Genomic DNA, 19,639 nt, shown 5'->3' with positions numbered 1-19,639 from the left:
CGCCCGAGTCCGGCGGTCATCCGGCGGTCAGCGTTCTTCTCTTGCCCCGCCCCTCCGCGGAGTACCGGCGTCTGGTGAGTCGCCCGGGGGGACGCCGGACCCCGTACGGTCGAGGGGTATCGCTTCTCGGCCTTTTGGCTAAGATCAAGTGTAGTATCTGTTCTTATCAGTTTAATATCTGATACGTCCTCTACCCGAGGACTATATATTAATCTGATTTTTGGAACAGGGAGACGGAAGAGGGGCTTGCTCCGTCCGCTCCACGCATCGACCTGGTATTGCAGTGACTCCAGGAACGGTGCACATCTCTTTGAATGTTGAAGAAAAGAACCCAAGAACCCAAGAACCCAAGAACCCAAGAACCCAAGAACCCAAGAACACAAGAACACAAGAACCCTCTCTCCCAGGTCTCTACCTCCCTTTTCGCCCGCTGTTGCGTTTTCCCGCTCTTTTTCTCTTTTTTTTTTTTTTTTTTTTTTTTTTTAAAAAATGATGTATGTATTTATTTGTCTGTCTGTCTGTCTGTCTGTCTGTCTGTCTGTCTGTCTGTCTGTCTGTCTGTCTGTCTGTCTGTCTGTCTGTCTGTCTGTCTGTGGAACTAACTCTCTCGTCTGCTGTCTCCTAGGAAATCCGACTGCGCAGACGCCAGACCAGGCCACGAGGCCTCTCGCCCGAGTCCGGCGGTCATCCGGCGGTCAGCGTTCTTCTCTTGCCCCGCCCCTCCGCGGAGTACCGGCGTCTGGTGAGTCGCCCGGGGGGACGCCGGACCCCGTACGGTCGAGGGGTATCGCTTCTCGGCCTTTTGGCTAAGATCAAGTGTAGTATCTGTTCTTATCAGTTTAATATCTGATACGTCCTCTACCCGAGGACTATATATTAATCTGATTTTTGGAACAGGGAGACGGAAGAGGGGCTTGCTCCGTCCGCTCCACGCATCGACCTGGTATTGCAGTGACTCCAGGAACGGTGCACATCTCTTTGAATGTTGAAGAAAAGAACCCAAGAACCCAAGAACCCAAGAACCCAAGAACCCAAGAACCCAAGAACACAAGAACACAAGAACCCTCTCTCCCAGGTCTCTACCTCCCTTTTCGCCCGCTGTTGCGTTTTCCCGCTCTTTTTCTCTTTTTTTTTTTTTTTTTTTTTTTTTTTAAAAAATGATGTATGTATTTATTTGTCTGTCTGTCTGTCTGTCTGTCTGTCTGTCTGTCTGTCTGTCTGTCTGTCTGTCTGTCTGTCTGTCTGTCTGTCTGTCTGTCTGTGGAACTAACTCTCTCGTCTGCTGTCTCCTAGGAAATCCGACTGCGCAGACGCCAGACCAGGCCACGAGGCCTCTCGCCCGAGTCCGGCGGTCATCCGGCGGTCAGCGTTCTTCTCTTGCCCCGCCCCTCCGCGGAGTACCGGCGTCTGGTGAGTCGCCCGGGGGGACGCCGGACCCCGTACGGTCGAGGGGTATCGCTTCTCGGCCTTTTGGCTAAGATCAAGTGTAGTATCTGTTCTTATCAGTTTAATATCTGATACGTCCTCTACCCGAGGACTATATATTAATCTGATTTTTGGAACAGGGAGACGGAAGAGGGGCTTGCTCCGTCCGCTCCACGCATCGACCTGGTATTGCAGTGACTCCAGGAACGGTGCACATCTCTTTGAATGTTGAAGAAAAGAACCCAAGAACCCAAGAACCCAAGAACCCAAGAACCCAAGAACCCAAGAACACAAGAACACAAGAACCCTCTCTCCCAGGTCTCTACCTCCCTTTTCGCCCGCTGTTGCGTTTTCCCGCTCTTTTTCTCTTTTTTTTTTTTTTTTTTTTTTTTTTTAAAAAATGATGTATGTATTTATTTGTCTGTCTGTCTGTCTGTCTGTCTGTCTGTCTGTCTGTCTGTCTGTCTGTCTGTCTGTCTGTCTGTCTGTCTGTCTGTCTGTCTGTGGAACTAACTCTCTCGTCTGCTGTCTCCTAGGAAATCCGACTGCGCAGACGCCAGACCAGGCCACGAGGCCTCTCGCCCGAGTCCGGCGGTCATCCGGCGGTCAGCGTTCTTCTCTTGCCCCGCCCCTCCGCGGAGTACCGGCGTCTGGTGAGTCGCCCGGGGGGACGCCGGACCCCGTACGGTCGAGGGGTATCGCTTCTCGGCCTTTTGGCTAAGATCAAGTGTAGTATCTGTTCTTATCAGTTTAATATCTGATACGTCCTCTACCCGAGGACTATATATTAATCTGATTTTTGGAACAGGGAGACGGAAGAGGGGCTTGCTCCGTCCGCTCCACGCATCGACCTGGTATTGCAGTGACTCCAGGAACGGTGCACATCTCTTTGAATGTTGAAGAAAAGAACCCAAGAACCCAAGAACCCAAGAACCCAAGAACCCAAGAACCCAAGAACACAAGAACACCAAGAACCCTCTCTCCCAGGTCTCTACCTCCCTTTTCGCCCGCTGTTGCGTTTTCCCGCTCTTTTTCTCTTTTTTTTTTTTTTTTTTTTTTTTTTTAAAAAATGATGTATGTATTTATTTGTCTGTCTGTCTGTCTGTCTGTCTGTCTGTCTGTCTGTCTGTCTGTCTGTCTGTCTGTCTGTCTGTCTGTCTGTCTGTCTGTCTGTGGAACTAACTCTCTCGTCTGCTGTCTCCTAGGAAATCCGACTGCGCAGACGCCAGACCAGGCCACGAGGCCTCTCGCCCGAGTCCGGCGGTCATCCGGCGGTCAGCGTTCTTCTCTTGCCCCGCCCCTCCGCGGAGTACCGGCGTCTGGTGAGTCGCCCGGGGGGACGCCGGACCCCGTACGGTCGAGGGGTATCGCTTCTCGGCCTTTTGGCTAAGATCAAGTGTAGTATCTGTTCTTATCAGTTTAATATCTGATACGTCCTCTACCCGAGGACTATATATTAATCTGATTTTTGGAACAGGGAGACGGAAGAGGGGCTTGCTCCGTCCGCTCCACGCATCGACCTGGTATTGCAGTGACTCCAGGAACGGTGCACATCTCTTTGAATGTTGAAGAAAAGAACCCAAGAACCCAAGAACCCAAGAACCCAAGAACCCAAGAACCCAAGAACACAAGAACACAAGAACCCTCTCTCCCAGGTCTCTACCTCCCTTTTCGCCCGCTGTTGCGTTTTCCCGCTCTTTTTCTCTTTTTTTTTTTTTTTTTTTTTTTTTTTAAAAAATGATGTATGTATTTATTTGTCTGTCTGTCTGTCTGTCTGTCTGTCTGTCTGTCTGTCTGTCTGTCTGTCTGTCTGTCTGTCTGTCTGTCTGTCTGTCTGTCTGTGGAACTAACTCTCTCGTCTGCTGTCTCCTAGGAAATCCGACTGCGCAGACGCCAGACCAGGCCACGAGGCCTCTCGCCCGAGTCCGGCGGTCATCCGGCGGTCAGCGTTCTTCTCTTGCCCCGCCCCTCCGCGGAGTACCGGCGTCTGGTGAGTCGCCCGGGGGGACGCCGGACCCCGTACGGTCGAGGGGTATCGCTTCTCGGCCTTTTGGCTAAGATCAAGTGTAGTATCTGTTCTTATCAGTTTAATATCTGATACGTCCTCTACCCGAGGACTATATATTAATCTGATTTTTGGAACAGGGAGACGGAAGAGGGGCTTGCTCCGTCCGCTCCACGCATCGACCTGGTATTGCAGTGACTCCAGGAACGGTGCACATCTCTTTGAATGTTGAAGAAAAGAACCCAAGAACCCAAGAACCCAAGAACCCAAGAACCCAAGAACCCAAGAACACAAGAACACAAGAACCCTCTCTCCCAGGTCTCTACCTCCCTTTTCGCCCGCTGTTGCGTTTTCCCGCTCTTTTTCTCTTTTTTTTTTTTTTTTTTTTTTTTTTTAAAAAATGATGTATGTATTTATTTGTCTGTCTGTCTGTCTGTCTGTCTGTCTGTCTGTCTGTCTGTCTGTCTGTCTGTCTGTCTGTCTGTCTGTCTGTCTGTCTGTCTGTGGAACTAACTCTCTCGTCTGCTGTCTCCTAGGAAATCCGACTGCGCAGACGCCAGACCAGGCCACGAGGCCTCTCGCCCGAGTCCGGCGGTCATCCGGCGGTCAGCGTTCTTCTCTTGCCCCGCCCCTCCGCGGAGTACCGGCGTCTGGTGAGTCGCCCGGGGGGACGCCGGACCCCGTACGGTCGAGGGGTATCGCTTCTCGGCCTTTTGGCTAAGATCAAGTGTAGTATCTGTTCTTATCAGTTTAATATCTGATACGTCCTCTACCCGAGGACTATATATTAATCTGATTTTTGGAACAGGGAGACGGAAGAGGGGCTTGCTCCGTCCGCTCCACGCATCGACCTGGTATTGCAGTGACTCCAGGAACGGTGCACATCTCTTTGAATGTTGAAGAAAAGAACCCAAGAACCCAAGAACCCAAGAACCCAAGAACCCAAGAACCCAAGAACACAAGAACACAAGAACCCTCTCTCCCAGGTCTCTACCTCCCTTTTCGCCCGCTGTTGCGTTTTCCCGCTCTTTTTCTCTTTTTTTTTTTTTTTTTTTTTTTTTTTAAAAAATGATGTATGTATTTATTTGTCTGTCTGTCTGTCTGTCTGTCTGTCTGTCTGTCTGTCTGTCTGTCTGTCTGTCTGTCTGTCTGTCTGTCTGTCTGTCTGTCTGTGGAACTAACTCTCTCGTCTGCTGTCTCCTAGGAAATCCGACTGCGCAGACGCCAGACCAGGCCACGAGGCCTCTCGCCCGAGTCCGGCGGTCATCCGGCGGTCAGCGTTCTTCTCTTGCCCCGCCCCTCCGCGGAGTACCGGCGTCTGGTGAGTCGCCCGGGGGGACGCCGGACCCCGTACGGTCGAGGGGTATCGCTTCTCGGCCTTTTGGCTAAGATCAAGTGTAGTATCTGTTCTTATCAGTTTAATATCTGATACGTCCTCTACCCGAGGACTATATATTAATCTGATTTTTGGAACAGGGAGACGGAAGAGGGGCTTGCTCCGTCCGCTCCACGCATCGACCTGGTATTGCAGTGACTCCAGGAACGGTGCACATCTCTTTGAATGTTGAAGAAAAGAACCCAAGAACCCAAGAACCCAAGAACCCAAGAACCCAAGAACCCAAGAACACAAGAACACAAGAACCCTCTCTCCCAGGTCTCTACCTCCCTTTTCGCCCGCTGTTGCGTTTTCCCGCTCTTTTTCTCTTTTTTTTTTTTTTTTTTTTTTTTTTTAAAAAATGATGTATGTATTTATTTGTCTGTCTGTCTGTCTGTCTGTCTGTCTGTCTGTCTGTCTGTCTGTCTGTCTGTCTGTCTGTCTGTCTGTCTGTCTGTCTGTCTGTGGAACTAACTCTCTCGTCTGCTGTCTCCTAGGAAATCCGACTGCGCAGACGCCAGACCAGGCCACGAGGCCTCTCGCCCGAGTCCGGCGGTCATCCGGCGGTCAGCGTTCTTCTCTTGCCCCGCCCCTCCGCGGAGTACCGGCGTCTGGTGAGTCGCCCGGGGGGACGCCGGACCCCGTACGGTCGAGGGGTATCGCTTCTCGGCCTTTTGGCTAAGATCAAGTGTAGTATCTGTTCTTATCAGTTTAATATCTGATACGTCCTCTACCCGAGGACTATATATTAATCTGATTTTTGGAACAGGGAGACGGAAGAGGGGCTTGCTCCGTCCGCTCCACGCATCGACCTGGTATTGCAGTGACTCCAGGAACGGTGCACATCTCTTTGAATGTTGAAGAAAAGAACCCAAGAACCCAAGAACCCAAGAACCCAAGAACCCAAGAACCCAAGAACACAAGAACACAAGAACCCTCTCTCCCAGGTCTCTACCTCCCTTTTCGCCCGCTGTTGCGTTTTCCCGCTCTTTTTCTCTTTTTTTTTTTTTTTTTTTTTTTTTTTAAAAAATGATGTATGTATTTATTTGTCTGTCTGTCTGTCTGTCTGTCTGTCTGTCTGTCTGTCTGTCTGTCTGTCTGTCTGTCTGTCTGTCTGTCTGTCTGTCTGTCTGTGGAACTAACTCTCTCGTCTGCTGTCTCCTAGGAAATCCGACTGCGCAGACGCCAGACCAGGCCACGAGGCCTCTCGCCCGAGTCCGGCGGTCATCCGGCGGTCAGCGTTCTTCTCTTGCCCCGCCCCTCCGCGGAGTACCGGCGTCTGGTGAGTCGCCCGGGGGGACGCCGGACCCCGTACGGTCGAGGGGTATCGCTTCTCGGCCTTTTGGCTAAGATCAAGTTAGTATCTGTTCTTATCAGTTTAATATCTGATACGTCCTCTACCCGAGGACTATATATTAATCTGATTTTTGGAACAGGGAGACGGAAGAGGGGCTTGCTCCGTCCGCTCCACGCATCGACCTGGTATTGCAGTGACTCCAGGAACGGTGCACATCTCTTTGAATGTTGAAGAAAAGAACCCAAGAACCCAAGAACCCAAGAACCCAAGAACCCAAGAACCCAAGAACACAAGAACACAAGAACCCTCTCTCCCAGGTCTCTACCTCCCTTTTCGCCCGCTGTTGCGTTTTCCCGCTCTTTTTCTCTTTTTTTTTTTTTTTTTTTTTTTTTTTAAAAAATGATGTATGTATTTATTTGTCTGTCTGTCTGTCTGTCTGTCTGTCTGTCTGTCTGTCTGTCTGTCTGTCTGTCTGTCTGTCTGTCTGTCTGTCTGTCTGTCTGTGGAACTAACTCTCTCGTCTGCTGTCTCCTAGGAAATCCGACTGCGCAGACGCCAGACCAGGCCACGAGGCCTCTCGCCCGAGTCCGGCGGTCATCCGGCGGTCAGCGTTCTTCTCTTGCCCCGCCCCTCCGCGGAGTACCGGCGTCTGGTGAGTCGCCCGGGGGGACGCCGGACCCCGTACGGTCGAGGGGTATCGCTTCTCGGCCTTTTGGCTAAGATCAAGTGTAGTATCTGTTCTTATCAGTTTATTAATATCTGATACGTCCTCTACCCGAGGACTATATATTAATCTGATTTTTGGAACAGGGAGACGGAAGAGGGGCTTGCTCCGTCCGCTCCACGCATCGACCTGGTATTGCAGTGACTCCAGGAACGGTGCACATCTCTTTGAATGTTGAAGAAAAGAACCCAAGAACCCAAGAACCCAAGAACCCAAGAACCCAAGAACCCAAGAACACAAGAACACAAGAACCCTCTCTCCCAGGTCTCTACCTCCCTTTTCGCCCGCTGTTGCGTTTTCCCGCTCTTTTTCTCTTTTTTTTTTTTTTTTTTTTTTTTTTTAAAAAATGATGTATGTATTTATTTGTCTGTCTGTCTGTCTGTCTGTCTGTCTGTCTGTCTGTCTGTCTGTCTGTCTGTCTGTCTGTCTGTCTGTCTGTCTGTCTGTCTGTGGAACTAACTCTCTCGTCTGCTGTCTCCTAGGAAATCCGACTGCGCAGACGCCAGACCAGGCCACGAGGCCTCTCGCCCGAGTCCGGCGGTCATCCGGCGGTCAGCGTTCTTCTCTTGCCCCGCCCCTCCGCGGAGTACCGGCGTCTGGTGAGTCGCCCGGGGGGACGCCGGACCCCGTACGGTCGAGGGGTATCGCTTCTCGGCCTTTTGGCTAAGATCAAGTGTAGTATCTGTTCTTATCAGTTTAATATCTGATACGTCCTCTACCCGAGGACTATATATTAATCTGATTTTTGGAACAGGGAGACGGAAGAGGGGCTTGCTCCGTCCGCTCCACGCATCGACCTGGTATTGCAGTGACTCCAGGAACGGTGCACATCTCTTTGAATGTTGAAGAAAAGAACCCAAGAACCCAAGAACCCAAGAACCCAAGAACCCAAGAACCCAAGAACACAAGAACACAAGAACCCTCTCTCCCAGGTCTCTACCTCCCTTTTCGCCCGCTGTTGCGTTTTCCCGCTCTTTTTCTCTTTTTTTTTTTTTTTTTTTTTTTTTTTAAAAAATGATGTATGTATTTATTTGTCTGTCTGTCTGTCTGTCTGTCTGTCTGTCTGTCTGTCTGTCTGTCTGTCTGTCTGTCTGTCTGTCTGTCTGTCTGTCTGTCTGTGGAACTAACTCTCTCGTCTGCTGTCTCCTAGGAAATCCGACTGCGCAGACGCCAGACCAGGCCACGAGGCCTCTCGCCCGAGTCCGGCGGTCATCCGGCGGTCAGCGTTCTTCTCTTGCCCCGCCCCTCCGCGGAGTACCGGCGTCTGGTGAGTCGCCCGGGGGGACGCCGGACCCCGTACGGTCGAGGGGTATCGCTTCTCGGCCTTTTGGCTAAGATCAAGTGTAGTATCTGTTCTTATCAGTTTAATATCTGATACGTCCTCTACCCGAGGACTATATATTAATCTGATTTTTGGAACAGGGAGACGGAAGAGGGGCTTGCTCCGTCCGCTCCACGCATCGACCTGGTATTGCAGTGACTCCAGGAACGGTGCACATCTCTTTGAATGTTGAAGAAAAGAACCCAAGAACCCAAGAACCCAAGAACCCAAGAACCCAAGAACCCAAGAACACAAGAACACAAGAACCCTCTCTCCCAGGTCTCTACCTCCCTTTTCGCCCGCTGTTGCGTTTTCCCGCTCTTTTTCTCTTTTTTTTTTTTTTTTTTTTTTTTTTTAAAAAATGATGTATGTATTTATTTGTCTGTCTGTCTGTCTGTCTGTCTGTCTGTCTGTCTGTCTGTCTGTCTGTCTGTCTGTCTGTCTGTCTGTCTGTCTGTCTGTCTGTGGAACTAACTCTCTCGTCTGCTGTCTCCTAGGAAATCCGACTGCGCAGACGCCAGACCAGGCCACGAGGCCTCTCGCCCGAGTCCGGCGGTCATCCGGCGGTCAGCGTTCTTCTCTTGCCCCGCCCCTCCGCGGAGTACCGGCGTCTGGTGAGTCGCCCGGGGGGACGCCGGACCCCGTACGGTCGAGGGGTATCGCTTCTCGGCCTTTTGGCTAAGATCAAGTGTAGTATCTGTTCTTATCAGTTTAATATCTGATACGTCCTCTACCCGAGGACTATATATTAATCTGATTTTTGGAACAGGGAGACGGAAGAGGGGCTTGCTCCGTCCGCTCCACGCATCGACCTGGTATTGCAGTGACTCCAGGAACGGTGCACATCTCTTTGAATGTTGAAGAAAAGAACCCAAGAACCCAAGAACCCAAGAACCCAAGAACCCAAGAACCCAAGAACACAAGAACACAAGAACCCTCTCTCCCAGGTCTCTACCTCCCTTTTCGCCCGCTGTTGCGTTTTCCCGCTCTTTTTCTCTTTTTTTTTTTTTTTTTTTTTTTTTTTAAAAAATGATGTATGTATTTATTTGTCTGTCTGTCTGTCTGTCTGTCTGTCTGTCTGTCTGTCTGTCTGTCTGTCTGTCTGTCTGTCTGTCTGTCTGTCTGTCTGTCTGTGGAACTAACTCTCTCGTCTGCTGTCTCCTAGGAAATCCGACTGCGCAGACGCCAGACCAGGCCACGAGGCCTCTCGCCCGAGTCCGGCGGTCATCCGGCGGTCAGCGTTCTTCTCTTGCCCCGCCCCTCCGCGGAGTACCGGCGTCTGGTGAGTCGCCCGGGGGGACGCCGGACCCCGTACGGTCGAGGGGTATCGCTTCTCGGCCTTTTGGCTAAGATCAAGTGTAGTATCTGTTCTTATCAGTTTAATATCTGATACGTCCTCTACCCGAGGACTATATATTAATCTGATTTTTGGAACAGGGAGACGGAAGAGGGGCTTGCTCCGTCCGCTCCACGCATCGACCTGGTATTGCAGTGACTCCAGGAACGGTGCACATCTCTTTGAATGTTGAAGAAAAGAACCCAAGAACCCAAGAACCCAAGAACCCAAGAACCCAAGAACCCAAGAACACAAGAACACAAGAACCCTCTCTCCCAGGTCTCTACCTCCCTTTTCGCCCGCTGTTGCGTTTTCCCGCTCTTTTTCTCTTTTTTTTTTTTTTTTTTTTTTTTTTTAAAAAATGATGTATGTATTTATTTGTCTGTCTGTCTGTCTGTCTGTCTGTCTGTCTGTCTGTCTGTCTGTCTGTCTGTCTGTCTGTCTGTCTGTCTGTCTGTCTGTCTGTGGAACTAACTCTCTCGTCTGCTGTCTCCTAGGAAATCCGACTGCGCAGACGCCAGACCAGGCCACGAGGCCTCTCGCCCGAGTCCGGCGGTCATCCGGCGGTCAGCGTTCTTCTCTTGCCCCGCCCCTCCGCGGAGTACCGGCGTCTGGTGAGTCGCCCGGGGGGACGCCGGACCCCGTACGGTCGAGGGGTATCGCTTCTCGGCCTTTTGGCTAAGATCAAGTGTAGTATCTGTTCTTATCAGTTTAATATCTGATACGTCCTCTACCCGAGGACTATATATTAATCTGATTTCGCATCGACCTGGTATTGCAGTGACTCCAGGAACGGTGCACATCTCTTTGAATGTTGAAGAAAAGAACCCAAGAACCCAAGAACCCAAGAACCCAAGAACCCAAGAACACAAGAACACAAGAACACAAGAACCCTCTCTCCCAGGTCTCTACCTCCCTTTTCGCCCGCTGTTGCGTTTTCCCGCTCTTTTTCTCTTTTTTTTTTTTTTTTTTTTTTTTTTTAAATGATGTATTTATTTATCTGTCTGTCTGTCTGTCTGTCTGTCTGTCTGTCTGTCTGTCTGTCTGTCTGTCTGTCTGTCTGTCTGTCTGTCTGTCTGTCTGTGGAACTAACTCTCTCGTCTGCTGTCTCCTAGGAAATCCGACTGCGCAGGCGCCAGACCAGACCACGAGGCCTCTCGCCCGAGTCCGGCGGTCATCCGGCGGTCAGCGTTCTTCTCTTGCCCCGCCCCTCCGCGGAGTACCGGCGTCTGGTGAGTCGCCCGGGGGGCCGCCGGACCCCGTACGGTCGAGGGGTATCGCTTCTCGGCCTTTTGGCTAAGATCAAGTGTAGTATCTGTTCTTATCAGTTTAATATCTGATACGTCCTCTACCCGAGGACTATATATTAATCTGATTTTTGGAACAGGGAGACGGAAGAGGGGCTTGCTCCGTCCGCTCCACGCATCGACCTGGTATTGCAGTGACTCCAGGAACGGTGCACATCTCTTTGAATGTTGAAGAAAAGAACCCAAGAACCCAAGAACCCAAGAACCCAAGAACCCAAGAACACAAGAACACAAGAACACAAGAACCCTCTCTCCCAGGTCTCTACCTCCCTTTTCGCCCGCTGTTGCGTTTTCCCGCTCTTTTTCTCTTTTTTTTTTTTTTTTTTTTTTTTTTTAAATGATGTATTTATTTATCTGTCTGTCTGTCTGTCTGTCTGTCTGTCTGTCTGTCTGTCTGTCTGTCTGTCTGTCTGTCTGTCTGTCTGTCTGTCTGTCTGTGGAACTAACTCTCTCGTCTGCTGTCTCCTAGGAAATCCGACTGCGCAGGCGCCAGACCAGACCACGAGGCCTCTCGCCCGAGTCCGGCGGTCATCCGGCGGTCAGCGTTCTTCTCTTGCCCCGCCCCTCCGCGGAGTACCGGCGTCTGGTGAGTCGCCCGGGGGGCCGCCGGACCCCGTACGGTCGAGGGGTATCGCTTCTCGGCCTTTTGGCTAAGATCAAGTGTAGTATCTGTTCTTATCAGTTTAATATCTGATACGTCCTCTACCCGAGGACTATATATTAATCTGATTTTTGGAACAGGGAGACGGAAGAGGGGCTTGCTCCGTCCGCTCCACGCATCGACCTGGTATTGCAGTGACTCCAGGAACGGTGCACATCTCTTTGAATGTTGAAGAAAAGAACCCAAGAACCCAAGAACCCAAGAACCCAAGAACCCAAGAACACAAGAACACAAGAACACAAGAACCCTCTCTCCCAGGTCTCTACCTCCCTTTTCGCCCGCTGTTGCGTTTTCCCGCTCTTTTTCTCTTTTTTTTTTTTTTTTTTTTTTTTTTTAAATGATGTATTTATTTATCTGTCTGTCTGTCTGTCTGTCTGTCTGTCTGTCTGTCTGTCTGTCTGTCTGTCTGTCTGTCTGTCTGTCTGTCTGTCTGTCTGTGGAACTAACTCTCTCGTCTGCTGTCTCCTAGGAAATCCGACTGCGCAGGCGCCAGACCAGACCACGAGGCCTCTCGCCCGAGTCCGGCGGTCATCCGGCGGTCAGCGTTCTTCTCTTGCCCCGCCCCTCCGCGGAGTACCGGCGTCTGGTGAGTCGCCCGGGGGGCCGCCGGACCCCGTACGGTCGAGGGGTATCGCTTCTCGGCCTTTTGGCTAAGATCAAGTGTAGTATCTGTTCTTATCAGTTTAATATCTGATACGTCCTCTACCCGAGGACTATATATTAATCTGATTTTTGGAACAGGGAGACGGAAGAGGGGCTTGCTCCGTCCGCTCCACGCATCGACCTGGTATTGCAGTGACTCCAGGAACGGTGCACATCTCTTTGAATGTTGAAGAAAAGAACCCAAGAACCCAAGAACCCAAGAACCCAAGAACCCAAGAACACAAGAACACAAGAACACAAGAACCCTCTCTCCCAGGTCTCTACCTCCCTTTTCGCCCGCTGTTGCGTTTTCCCGCTCTTTTTCTCTTTTTTTTTTTTTTTTTTTTTTTTTTTAAATGATGTATTTATTTATCTGTCTGTCTGTCTGTCTGTCTGTCTGTCTGTCTGTCTGTCTGTCTGTCTGTCTGTCTGTCTGTCTGTCTGTCTGTCTGTCTGTGGAACTAACTCTCTCGTCTGCTGTCTCCTAGGAAATCCGACTGCGCAGGCGCCAGACCAGACCACGAGGCCTCTCGCCCGAGTCCGGCGGTCATCCGGCGGTCAGCGTTCTTCTCTTGCCCCGCCCCTCCGCGGAGTACCGGCGTCTGGTGAGTCGCCCGGGGGGCCGCCGGACCCCGTACGGTCGAGGGGTATCGCTTCTCGGCCTTTTGGCTAAGATCAAGTGTAGTATCTGTTCTTATCAGTTTAATATCTGATACGTCCTCTACCCGAGGACTATATATTAATCTGATTTTTGGAACAGGGAGACGGAAGAGGGGCTTGCTCCGTCCGCTCCACGCATCGACCTGGTATTGCAGTGACTCCAGGAACGGTGCACATCTCTTTGAATGTTGAAGAAAAGAACCCAAGAACCCAAGAACCCAAGAACCCAAGAACCCAAGAACACAAGAACACAAGAACACAAGAACCCTCTCTCCCAGGTCTCTACCTCCCTTTTCGCCCGCTGTTGCGTTTTCCCGCTCTTTTTCTCTTTTTTTTTTTTTTTTTTTTTTTTTTTAAATGATGTATTTATTTATCTGTCTGTCTGTCTGTCTGTCTGTCTGTCTGTCTGTCTGTCTGTCTGTCTGTCTGTCTGTCTGTCTGTCTGTCTGTCTGTCTGTGGAACTAACTCTCTCGTCTGCTGTCTCCTAGGAAATCCGACTGCGCAGGCGCCAGACCAGACCACGAGGCCTCTCGCCCGAGTCCGGCGGTCATCCGGCGGTCAGCGTTCTTCTCTTGCCCCGCCCCTCCGCGGAGTACCGGCGTCTGGTGAGTCGCCCGGGGGGCCGCCGGACCCCGTACGGTCGAGGGGTATCGCTTCTCGGCCTTTTGGCTAAGATCAAGTGTAGTATCTGTTCTTATCAGTTTAATATCTGATACGTCCTCTACCCGAGGACTATATATTAATCTGATTTTTGGAACAGGGAGACGGAAGAGGGGCTTGCTCCGTCCGCTCCACGCATCGACCTGGTATTGCAGTGACTCCAGGAACGGTGCACATCTCTTTGAATGTTGAAGAAAAGAACCCAAGAACCCAAGAACCCAAGAACCCAAGAACCCAAGAACCCAAGAACACAAGAACACAAGAACACAAGAACCCTCTCTCCCAGGTCTCTACCTCCCTTTTCGCCCGCTGTTGCGTTTTCCCGCTCTTTTTCTCTTTTTTTTTTTTTTTTTTTTTTTTTTTAAATGATGTATTTATTTATCTGTCTGTCTGTCTGTCTGTCTGTCTGTCTGTCTGTCTGTCTGTCTGTCTGTCTGTCTGTCTGTCTGTCTGTCTGTCTGTCTGTGGAACTAACTCTCTCGTCTGCTGTCTCCTAGGAAATCCGACTGCGCAGGCGCCAGACCAGACCACGAGGCCTCTCGCCCGAGTCCGGCGGTCATCCGGCGGTCAGCGTTCTTCTCTTGCCCCGCCCCTCCGCGGAGTACCGGCGTCTGGTGAGTCGCCCGGGGGGCCGCCGGACCCCGTACGGTCGAGGGGTATCGCTTCTCGGCCTTTTGGCTAAGATCAAGTGTAGTATCTGTTCTTATCAGTTTAATATCTGATACGTCCTCTACCCGAGGACTATATATTAATCTGATTTTTGGAACAGGGAGACGGAAGAGGGGCTTGCTCCGTCCGCTCCACGCATCGACCTGGTATTGCAGTGACTCCAGGAACGGTGCACATCTCTTTGAATGTTGAAGAAAAGAACCCAAGAACCCAAGAACCCAAGAACCCAAGAACCCAAGAACACAAGAACACAAGAACACAAGAACCCTCTCTCCCAGGTCTCTACCTCCCTTTTCGCCCGCTGTTGCGTTTTCCCGCTCTTTTTCTCTTTTTTTTTTTTTTTTTTTTTTTTTTTAAATGATGTATTTATTTATCTGTCTGTCTGTCTGTCTGTCTGTCTGTCTGTCTGTCTGTCTGTCTGTCTGTCTGTCTGTCTGTCTGTCTGTCTGTCTGTCTGTGGAACTAACTCTCTCGTCTGCTGTCTCCTAGGAAATCCGACTGCGCAGGCGCCAGACCAGACCACGAGGCCTCTCGCCCGAGTCCGGCGGTCATCCGGCGGTCAGCGTTCTTCTCTTGCCCCGCCCCTCCGCGGAGTACCGGCGTCTGGTGAGTCGCCCGGGGGGCCGCCGGACCCCGTACGGTCGAGGGGTATCGCTTCTCGGCCTTTTGGCTAAGATCAAGTGTAGTATCTGTTCTTATCAGTTTAATATCTGATACGTCCTCTACCCGAGGACTATATATTAATCTGATTTTTGGAACAGGGAGACGGAAGAGGGGCTTGCTCCGTCCGCTCCACGCATCGACCTGGTATTGCAGTGACTCCAGGAACGGTGCACATCTCTTTGAATGTTGAAGAAAAGAACCCAAGAACCCAAGAACCCAAGAACCCAAGAACCCAAGAACACAAGAACACAAGAACACAAGAACCCTCTCTCCCAGGTCTCTACCTCCCTTTTCGCCCGCTGTTGCGTTTTCCCGCTCTTTTTCTCTTTTTTTTTTTTTTTTTTTTTTTTTTTAAATGATGTATTTATTTATCTGTCTGTCTGTCTGTCTGTCTGTCTGTCTGTCTGTCTGTCTGTCTGTCTGTCTGTCTGTCTGTCTGTCTGTCTGTCTGTCTGTGGAACTAACTCTCTCGTCTGCTGTCTCCTAGGAAATCCGACTGCGCAGGCGCCAGACCAGACCACGAGGCCTCTCGCCCGAGTCCGGCGGTCATCCGGCGGTCAGCGTTCTTCTCTTGCCCCGCCCCTCCGCGGAGTACCGGCGTCTGGTGAGTCGCCCGGGGGGCCGCCGGACCCCGTACGGTCGAGGGGTATCGCTTCTCGGCCTTTTGGCTAAGATCAAGTGTAGTATCTGTTCTTATCAGTTTAATATCTGATACGTCCTCTACCCGAGGACTATATATTAATCTGATTTTTGGAACAGGGAGACGGAAGAGGGGCTTGCTCCGTCCGCTCCACGCATCGACCTGGTATTGCAGTGACTCCAGGAACGGTGCACATCTCTTTGAATGTTGAAGAAAAGAACCCAAGAACCCAAGAACCCAAGAACCCAAGAACCCAAGAACACAAGAACACAAGAACACAAGAACCCTCTCTCCCAGGTCTCTACCTCCCTTTTCGCCCGCTGTTGCGTTTTCCCGCTCTTTTTCTCTTTTTTTTTTTTTTTTTTTTTTTTTTTAAATGATGTATTTATTTATCTGTCTGTCTGTCTGTCTGTCTGTCTGTCTGTCTGTCTGTCTGTCTGTCTGTCTGTCTGTCTGTCTGTCTGTCTGTCTGTCTGTGGAACTAACTCTCTCGTCTGCTGTCTCCTAGGAAATCCGACTGCGCAGGCGCCAGACCAGACCACGAGGCCTCTCGCCCGAGTCCGGCGGTCATCCGGCGGTCAGCGTTCTTCTCTTGCCCCGCCCCTCCGCGGAGTACCGGCGTCTGGTGAGTCGCCCGGGGGGCCGCCGGACCCCGTACGGTCGAGGGGTATCGCTTCTCGGCCTTTTGGCTAAGATCAAGTGTAGTATCTGTTCTTATCAGTTTAATATCTGATACGTCCTCTACCCGAGGACTATATATTAATCTGATTTTTGGAACAGGGAGACGGAAGAGGGGCTTGCTCCGTCCGCTCCACGCATCGACCTGGTATTGCAGTGACTCCAGGAACGGTGCACATCTCTTTGAATGTTGAAGAAAAGAACCCAAGAACCCAAGAACCCAAGAACCCAAGAACCCAAGAACACAAGAACACAAGAACACAAGAACCCTCTCTCCCAGGTCTCTACCTCCCTTTTCGCCCGCTGTTGCGTTTTCCCGCTCTTTTTCTCTTTTTTTTTTTTTTTTTTTTTTTTTTTAAATGATGTATTTATTTATCTGTCTGTCTGTCTGTCTGTCTGTCTGTCTGTCTGTCTGTCTGTCTGTCTGTCTGTCTGTCTGTCTGTCTGTCTGTCTGTCTGTGGAACTAACTCTCTCGTCTGCTGTCTCCTAGGAAATCCGACTGCGCAGGCGCCAGACCAGACCACGAGGCCTCTCGCCCGAGTCCGGCGGTCATCCGGCGGTCAGCGTTCTTCTCTTGCCCCGCCCCTCCGCGGAGTACCGGCGTCTGGTGAGTCGCCCGGGGGGCCGCCGGACCCCGTACGGTCGAGGGGTATCGCTTCTCGGCCTTTTGGCTAAGATCAAGTGTAGTATCTGTTCTTATCAGTTTAATATCTGATACGTCCTCTACCCGAGGACTATATATTAATCTGATTTTTGGAACAGGGAGACGGAAGAGGGGCTTGCTCCGTCCGCTCCACGCATCGACCTGGTATTGCAGTGACTCCAGGAACGGTGCACATCTCTTTGAATGTTGAAGAAAAGAACCCAAGAACCCAAGAACCCAAGAACCCAAGAACCCAAGAACACAAGAACACAAGAACACAAGAACCCTCTCTCCCAGGTCTCTACCTCCCTTTTCGCCCGCTGTTGCGTTTTCCCGCTCTTTTTCTCTTTTTTTTTTTTTTTTTTTTTTTTTTTAAATGATGTATTTATTTATCTGTCTGTCTGTCTGTCTGTCTGTCTGTCTGTCTGTCTGTCTGTCTGTCTGTCTGTCTGTCTGTCTGTCTGTCTGTCTGTCTGTGGAACTAACTCTCTCGTCTGCTGTCTCCTAGGAAATCCGACTGCGCAGGCGCCAGACCAGACCACGAGGCCTCTCGCCCGAGTCCGGCGGTCATCCGGCGGTCAGCGTTCTTCTCTTGCCCCGCCCCTCCGCGGAGTACCGGCGTCTGGTGAGTCGCCCGGGGGGCCGCCGGACCCCGTACGGTCGAGGGGTATCGCTTCTCGGCCTTTTGGCTAAGATCAAGTGTAGTATCTGTTCTTATCAGTTTAATATCTGATACGTCCTCTACCCGAGGACTATATATTAATCTGATTTTTGGAACAGGGAGACGGAAGAGGGGCTTGCTCCGTCCGCTCCACGCATCGACCTGGTATTGCAGTGACTCCAGGAACGGTGCACATCTCTTTGAATGTTGAAGAAAAGAACCCAAGAACCCAAGAACCCAAGAACCCAAGAACCCAAGAACACAAGAACACAAGAACACAAGAACCCTCTCTCCCAGGTCTCTACCTCCCTTTTCGCCCGCTGTTGCGTTTTCCCGCTCTTTTTCTCTTTTTTTTTTTTTTTTTTTTTTTTTTTAAATGATGTATTTATTTATCTGTCTGTCTGTCTGTCTGTCTGTCTGTCTGTCTGTCTGTCTGTCTGTCTGTCTGTCTGTCTGTCTGTCTGTCTGTCTGTCTGTGGAACTAACTCTCTCGTCTGCTGTCTCCTAGGAAATCCGACTGCGCAGGCGCCAGACCAGACCACGAGGCCTCTCGCCCGAGTCCGGCGGTCATCCGGCGGTCAGCGTTCTTCTCTTGCCCCGCCCCTCCGCGGAGTACCGGCGTCTGGTGAGTCGCCCGGGGGGCCGCCGGACCCCGTACGGTCGAGGGGTATCGCTTCTCGGCCTTTTGGCTAAGATCAAGTGTAGTATCTGTTCTTATCAGTTTAATATCTGATACGTCCTCTACCCGAGGACTATATATTAATCTGATTTTTGGAACAGGGAGACGGAAGAGGGGCTTGCTCCGTCCGCTCCACGCATCGACCTGGTATTGCAGTGACTCCAGGAACGGTGCACATCTCTTTGAATGTTGAAGAAAAGAACCCAAGAACCCAAGAACCCAAGAACCCAAGAACCCAAGAACACAAGAACACAAGAACACAAGAACCCTCTCTCCCAGGTCTCTACCTCCCTTTTCGCCCGCTGTTGCGTTTTCCCGCTCTTTTTCTCTTTTTTTTTTTTTTTTTTTTTTTTTTTAAATGATGTATTTATTTATCTGTCTGTCTGTCTGTCTGTCTGTCTGTCTGTCTGTCTGTCTGTCTGTCTGTCTGTCTGTCTGTCTGTCTGTCTGTCTGTCTGTGGAACTAACTCTCTCGTCTGCTGTCTCCTAGGAAATCCGACTGCGCAGGCGCCAGACCAGACCACGAGGCCTCTCGCCCGAGTCCGGCGGTCATCCGGCGGTCAGCGTTCTTCTCTTGCCCCGCCCCTCCGCGGAGTACCGGCGTCTGGTGAGTCGCCCGGGGGGCCGCCGGACCCCGTACGGTCGAGGGGTATCGCTTCTCGGCCTTTTGGCTAAGATCAAGTGTAGTATCTGTTCTTATCAGTTTAATATCTGATACGTCCTCTACCCGAGGACTATATATTAATCTGATTTTTGGAACAGGGAGACGGAAGAGGGGCTTGCTCCGTCCGCTCCACGCATCGACCTGGTATTGCAGTGACTCCAGGAACGGTGCACATCTCTTTGAATGTTGAAGAAAAGAACCCAAGAACCCAAGAACCCAAGAACCCAAGAACCCAAGAACACAAGAACACAAGAACACAAGAACCCTCTCTCCCAGGTCTCTACCTCCCTTTTCGCCCGCTGTTGCGTTTTCCCGCTCTTTTTCTCTTTTTTTTTTTTTTTTTTTTTTTTTTTAAATGATGTATTTATTTATCTGTCTGTCTGTCTGTCTGTCTGTCTGTCTGTCTGTCTGTCTGTCTGTCTGTCTGTCTGTCTGTCTGTCTGTCTGTCTGTCTGTGGAACTAACTCTCTCGTCTGCTGTCTCCTAGGAAATCCGACTGCGCAGGCGCCAGACCAGACCACGAGGCCTCTCGCCCGAGTCCGGCGGTCATCCGGCGGTCAGCGTTCTTCTCTTGCCCCGCCCCTCCGCGGAGTACCGGCGTCTGGTGAGTCGCCCGGGGGGCCGCCGGACCCCGTACGGTCGAGGGGTATCGCTTCTCGGCCTTTTGGCTAAGATCAAGTGTAGTATCTGTTCTTATCAGTTTAATATCTGATACGTCCTCTACCCGAGGACTATATATTAATCTGATTTTTGGAACAGGGAGACGGAAGAGGGGCTTGCTCCGTCCGCTCCACGCATCGACCTGGTATTGCAGTGACTCCAGGAACGGTGCACATCTCTTTGAATGTTGAAGAAAAGAACCCAAGAACCCAAGAACCCAAGAACCCAAGAACCCAAGAACACAAGAACACAAGAACACAAGAACCC

The 19,639-nt window shown here is 51.0% G+C and overlaps 29 non-coding genes and 1 pseudogene across 29 annotated transcripts; all 30 read left to right on the top strand.

Annotated features, from left to right (window-relative positions):
• Positions 1-118: 118 nt before the first annotated feature.
• LOC134075381 (U2 spliceosomal RNA) lies at positions 119-309 on the top strand. Its single transcript, XR_009938136.1, has one exon. It is a non-coding gene; the product is annotated as a U2 spliceosomal RNA (small nuclear RNA).
• Positions 310-786: 477 nt separating this feature from the next.
• Positions 787-977, top strand: LOC134075380 (U2 spliceosomal RNA). The gene has a single exon (XR_009938135.1). It is a non-coding gene; the product is annotated as a U2 spliceosomal RNA (small nuclear RNA).
• A 477-nt stretch (positions 978-1,454) lies between these two features.
• On the top strand, positions 1,455-1,645 carry LOC134075379 (U2 spliceosomal RNA). The gene has a single exon (XR_009938134.1). It is a non-coding gene; the product is annotated as a U2 spliceosomal RNA (small nuclear RNA).
• Positions 1,646-2,122: 477 nt separating this feature from the next.
• LOC134075377 (U2 spliceosomal RNA) lies at positions 2,123-2,313 on the top strand. The gene has a single exon (XR_009938133.1). It is a non-coding gene; the product is annotated as a U2 spliceosomal RNA (small nuclear RNA).
• A 478-nt stretch (positions 2,314-2,791) lies between these two features.
• On the top strand, positions 2,792-2,982 carry LOC134075376 (U2 spliceosomal RNA). Its single transcript, XR_009938132.1, has one exon. It is a non-coding gene; the product is annotated as a U2 spliceosomal RNA (small nuclear RNA).
• A 477-nt stretch (positions 2,983-3,459) lies between these two features.
• LOC134075375 (U2 spliceosomal RNA) lies at positions 3,460-3,650 on the top strand. Its single transcript, XR_009938131.1, has one exon. It is a non-coding gene; the product is annotated as a U2 spliceosomal RNA (small nuclear RNA).
• Positions 3,651-4,127: 477 nt separating this feature from the next.
• On the top strand, positions 4,128-4,318 carry LOC134075374 (U2 spliceosomal RNA). Its single transcript, XR_009938130.1, has one exon. It is a non-coding gene; the product is annotated as a U2 spliceosomal RNA (small nuclear RNA).
• A 477-nt stretch (positions 4,319-4,795) lies between these two features.
• On the top strand, positions 4,796-4,986 carry LOC134075373 (U2 spliceosomal RNA). The gene has a single exon (XR_009938129.1). It is a non-coding gene; the product is annotated as a U2 spliceosomal RNA (small nuclear RNA).
• Positions 4,987-5,463: 477 nt separating this feature from the next.
• LOC134075372 (U2 spliceosomal RNA) lies at positions 5,464-5,654 on the top strand. The gene has a single exon (XR_009938127.1). It is a non-coding gene; the product is annotated as a U2 spliceosomal RNA (small nuclear RNA).
• Positions 5,655-6,131: 477 nt separating this feature from the next.
• On the top strand, positions 6,132-6,321 carry LOC134075722 (U2 spliceosomal RNA). Its single transcript, XR_009938456.1, has one exon. It is a non-coding gene; the product is annotated as a U2 spliceosomal RNA (small nuclear RNA).
• Positions 6,322-6,798: 477 nt separating this feature from the next.
• On the top strand, positions 6,799-6,992 carry LOC134075721 (U2 spliceosomal RNA). The gene has a single exon (XR_009938455.1). It is a non-coding gene; the product is annotated as a U2 spliceosomal RNA (small nuclear RNA).
• A 477-nt stretch (positions 6,993-7,469) lies between these two features.
• Positions 7,470-7,660, top strand: LOC134075371 (U2 spliceosomal RNA). Its single transcript, XR_009938126.1, has one exon. It is a non-coding gene; the product is annotated as a U2 spliceosomal RNA (small nuclear RNA).
• Positions 7,661-8,137: 477 nt separating this feature from the next.
• LOC134075369 (U2 spliceosomal RNA) lies at positions 8,138-8,328 on the top strand. Its single transcript, XR_009938124.1, has one exon. It is a non-coding gene; the product is annotated as a U2 spliceosomal RNA (small nuclear RNA).
• Positions 8,329-8,805: 477 nt separating this feature from the next.
• Positions 8,806-8,996, top strand: LOC134075368 (U2 spliceosomal RNA). The gene has a single exon (XR_009938123.1). It is a non-coding gene; the product is annotated as a U2 spliceosomal RNA (small nuclear RNA).
• Positions 8,997-9,473: 477 nt separating this feature from the next.
• LOC134075366 (U2 spliceosomal RNA) lies at positions 9,474-9,664 on the top strand. Its single transcript, XR_009938122.1, has one exon. It is a non-coding gene; the product is annotated as a U2 spliceosomal RNA (small nuclear RNA).
• A 477-nt stretch (positions 9,665-10,141) lies between these two features.
• LOC134075728 (U2 spliceosomal RNA) lies at positions 10,142-10,289 on the top strand (annotated as a pseudogene).
• Positions 10,290-10,759: 470 nt separating this feature from the next.
• LOC134075365 (U2 spliceosomal RNA) lies at positions 10,760-10,950 on the top strand. Its single transcript, XR_009938121.1, has one exon. It is a non-coding gene; the product is annotated as a U2 spliceosomal RNA (small nuclear RNA).
• A 470-nt stretch (positions 10,951-11,420) lies between these two features.
• LOC134075364 (U2 spliceosomal RNA) lies at positions 11,421-11,611 on the top strand. Its single transcript, XR_009938120.1, has one exon. It is a non-coding gene; the product is annotated as a U2 spliceosomal RNA (small nuclear RNA).
• Positions 11,612-12,081: 470 nt separating this feature from the next.
• On the top strand, positions 12,082-12,272 carry LOC134075363 (U2 spliceosomal RNA). Its single transcript, XR_009938119.1, has one exon. It is a non-coding gene; the product is annotated as a U2 spliceosomal RNA (small nuclear RNA).
• A 470-nt stretch (positions 12,273-12,742) lies between these two features.
• On the top strand, positions 12,743-12,933 carry LOC134075362 (U2 spliceosomal RNA). The gene has a single exon (XR_009938118.1). It is a non-coding gene; the product is annotated as a U2 spliceosomal RNA (small nuclear RNA).
• Positions 12,934-13,403: 470 nt separating this feature from the next.
• On the top strand, positions 13,404-13,594 carry LOC134075361 (U2 spliceosomal RNA). The gene has a single exon (XR_009938116.1). It is a non-coding gene; the product is annotated as a U2 spliceosomal RNA (small nuclear RNA).
• A 478-nt stretch (positions 13,595-14,072) lies between these two features.
• Positions 14,073-14,263, top strand: LOC134075360 (U2 spliceosomal RNA). The gene has a single exon (XR_009938115.1). It is a non-coding gene; the product is annotated as a U2 spliceosomal RNA (small nuclear RNA).
• A 470-nt stretch (positions 14,264-14,733) lies between these two features.
• On the top strand, positions 14,734-14,924 carry LOC134075359 (U2 spliceosomal RNA). Its single transcript, XR_009938114.1, has one exon. It is a non-coding gene; the product is annotated as a U2 spliceosomal RNA (small nuclear RNA).
• A 470-nt stretch (positions 14,925-15,394) lies between these two features.
• On the top strand, positions 15,395-15,585 carry LOC134075357 (U2 spliceosomal RNA). The gene has a single exon (XR_009938112.1). It is a non-coding gene; the product is annotated as a U2 spliceosomal RNA (small nuclear RNA).
• A 470-nt stretch (positions 15,586-16,055) lies between these two features.
• Positions 16,056-16,246, top strand: LOC134075355 (U2 spliceosomal RNA). The gene has a single exon (XR_009938111.1). It is a non-coding gene; the product is annotated as a U2 spliceosomal RNA (small nuclear RNA).
• Positions 16,247-16,716: 470 nt separating this feature from the next.
• On the top strand, positions 16,717-16,907 carry LOC134075354 (U2 spliceosomal RNA). The gene has a single exon (XR_009938110.1). It is a non-coding gene; the product is annotated as a U2 spliceosomal RNA (small nuclear RNA).
• A 470-nt stretch (positions 16,908-17,377) lies between these two features.
• LOC134075353 (U2 spliceosomal RNA) lies at positions 17,378-17,568 on the top strand. The gene has a single exon (XR_009938109.1). It is a non-coding gene; the product is annotated as a U2 spliceosomal RNA (small nuclear RNA).
• A 470-nt stretch (positions 17,569-18,038) lies between these two features.
• LOC134075352 (U2 spliceosomal RNA) lies at positions 18,039-18,229 on the top strand. The gene has a single exon (XR_009938108.1). It is a non-coding gene; the product is annotated as a U2 spliceosomal RNA (small nuclear RNA).
• Positions 18,230-18,699: 470 nt separating this feature from the next.
• On the top strand, positions 18,700-18,890 carry LOC134075351 (U2 spliceosomal RNA). Its single transcript, XR_009938107.1, has one exon. It is a non-coding gene; the product is annotated as a U2 spliceosomal RNA (small nuclear RNA).
• Positions 18,891-19,360: 470 nt separating this feature from the next.
• Positions 19,361-19,551, top strand: LOC134075350 (U2 spliceosomal RNA). The gene has a single exon (XR_009938106.1). It is a non-coding gene; the product is annotated as a U2 spliceosomal RNA (small nuclear RNA).
• The last annotated feature ends 88 nt before the right edge of the window (positions 19,552-19,639 follow it).

Source organism: Sardina pilchardus, chromosome 2 (assembly GCF_963854185.1).
Source record: "Sardina pilchardus chromosome 2, fSarPil1.1, whole genome shotgun sequence".
Lineage (NCBI taxonomy): Eukaryota > Metazoa > Chordata > Actinopteri > Clupeiformes > Clupeidae > Sardina > Sardina pilchardus.
The sequence above is the reverse complement of the archived record's forward strand: the minus strand, read 5'-3'. Positions and strand labels throughout refer to the sequence as shown.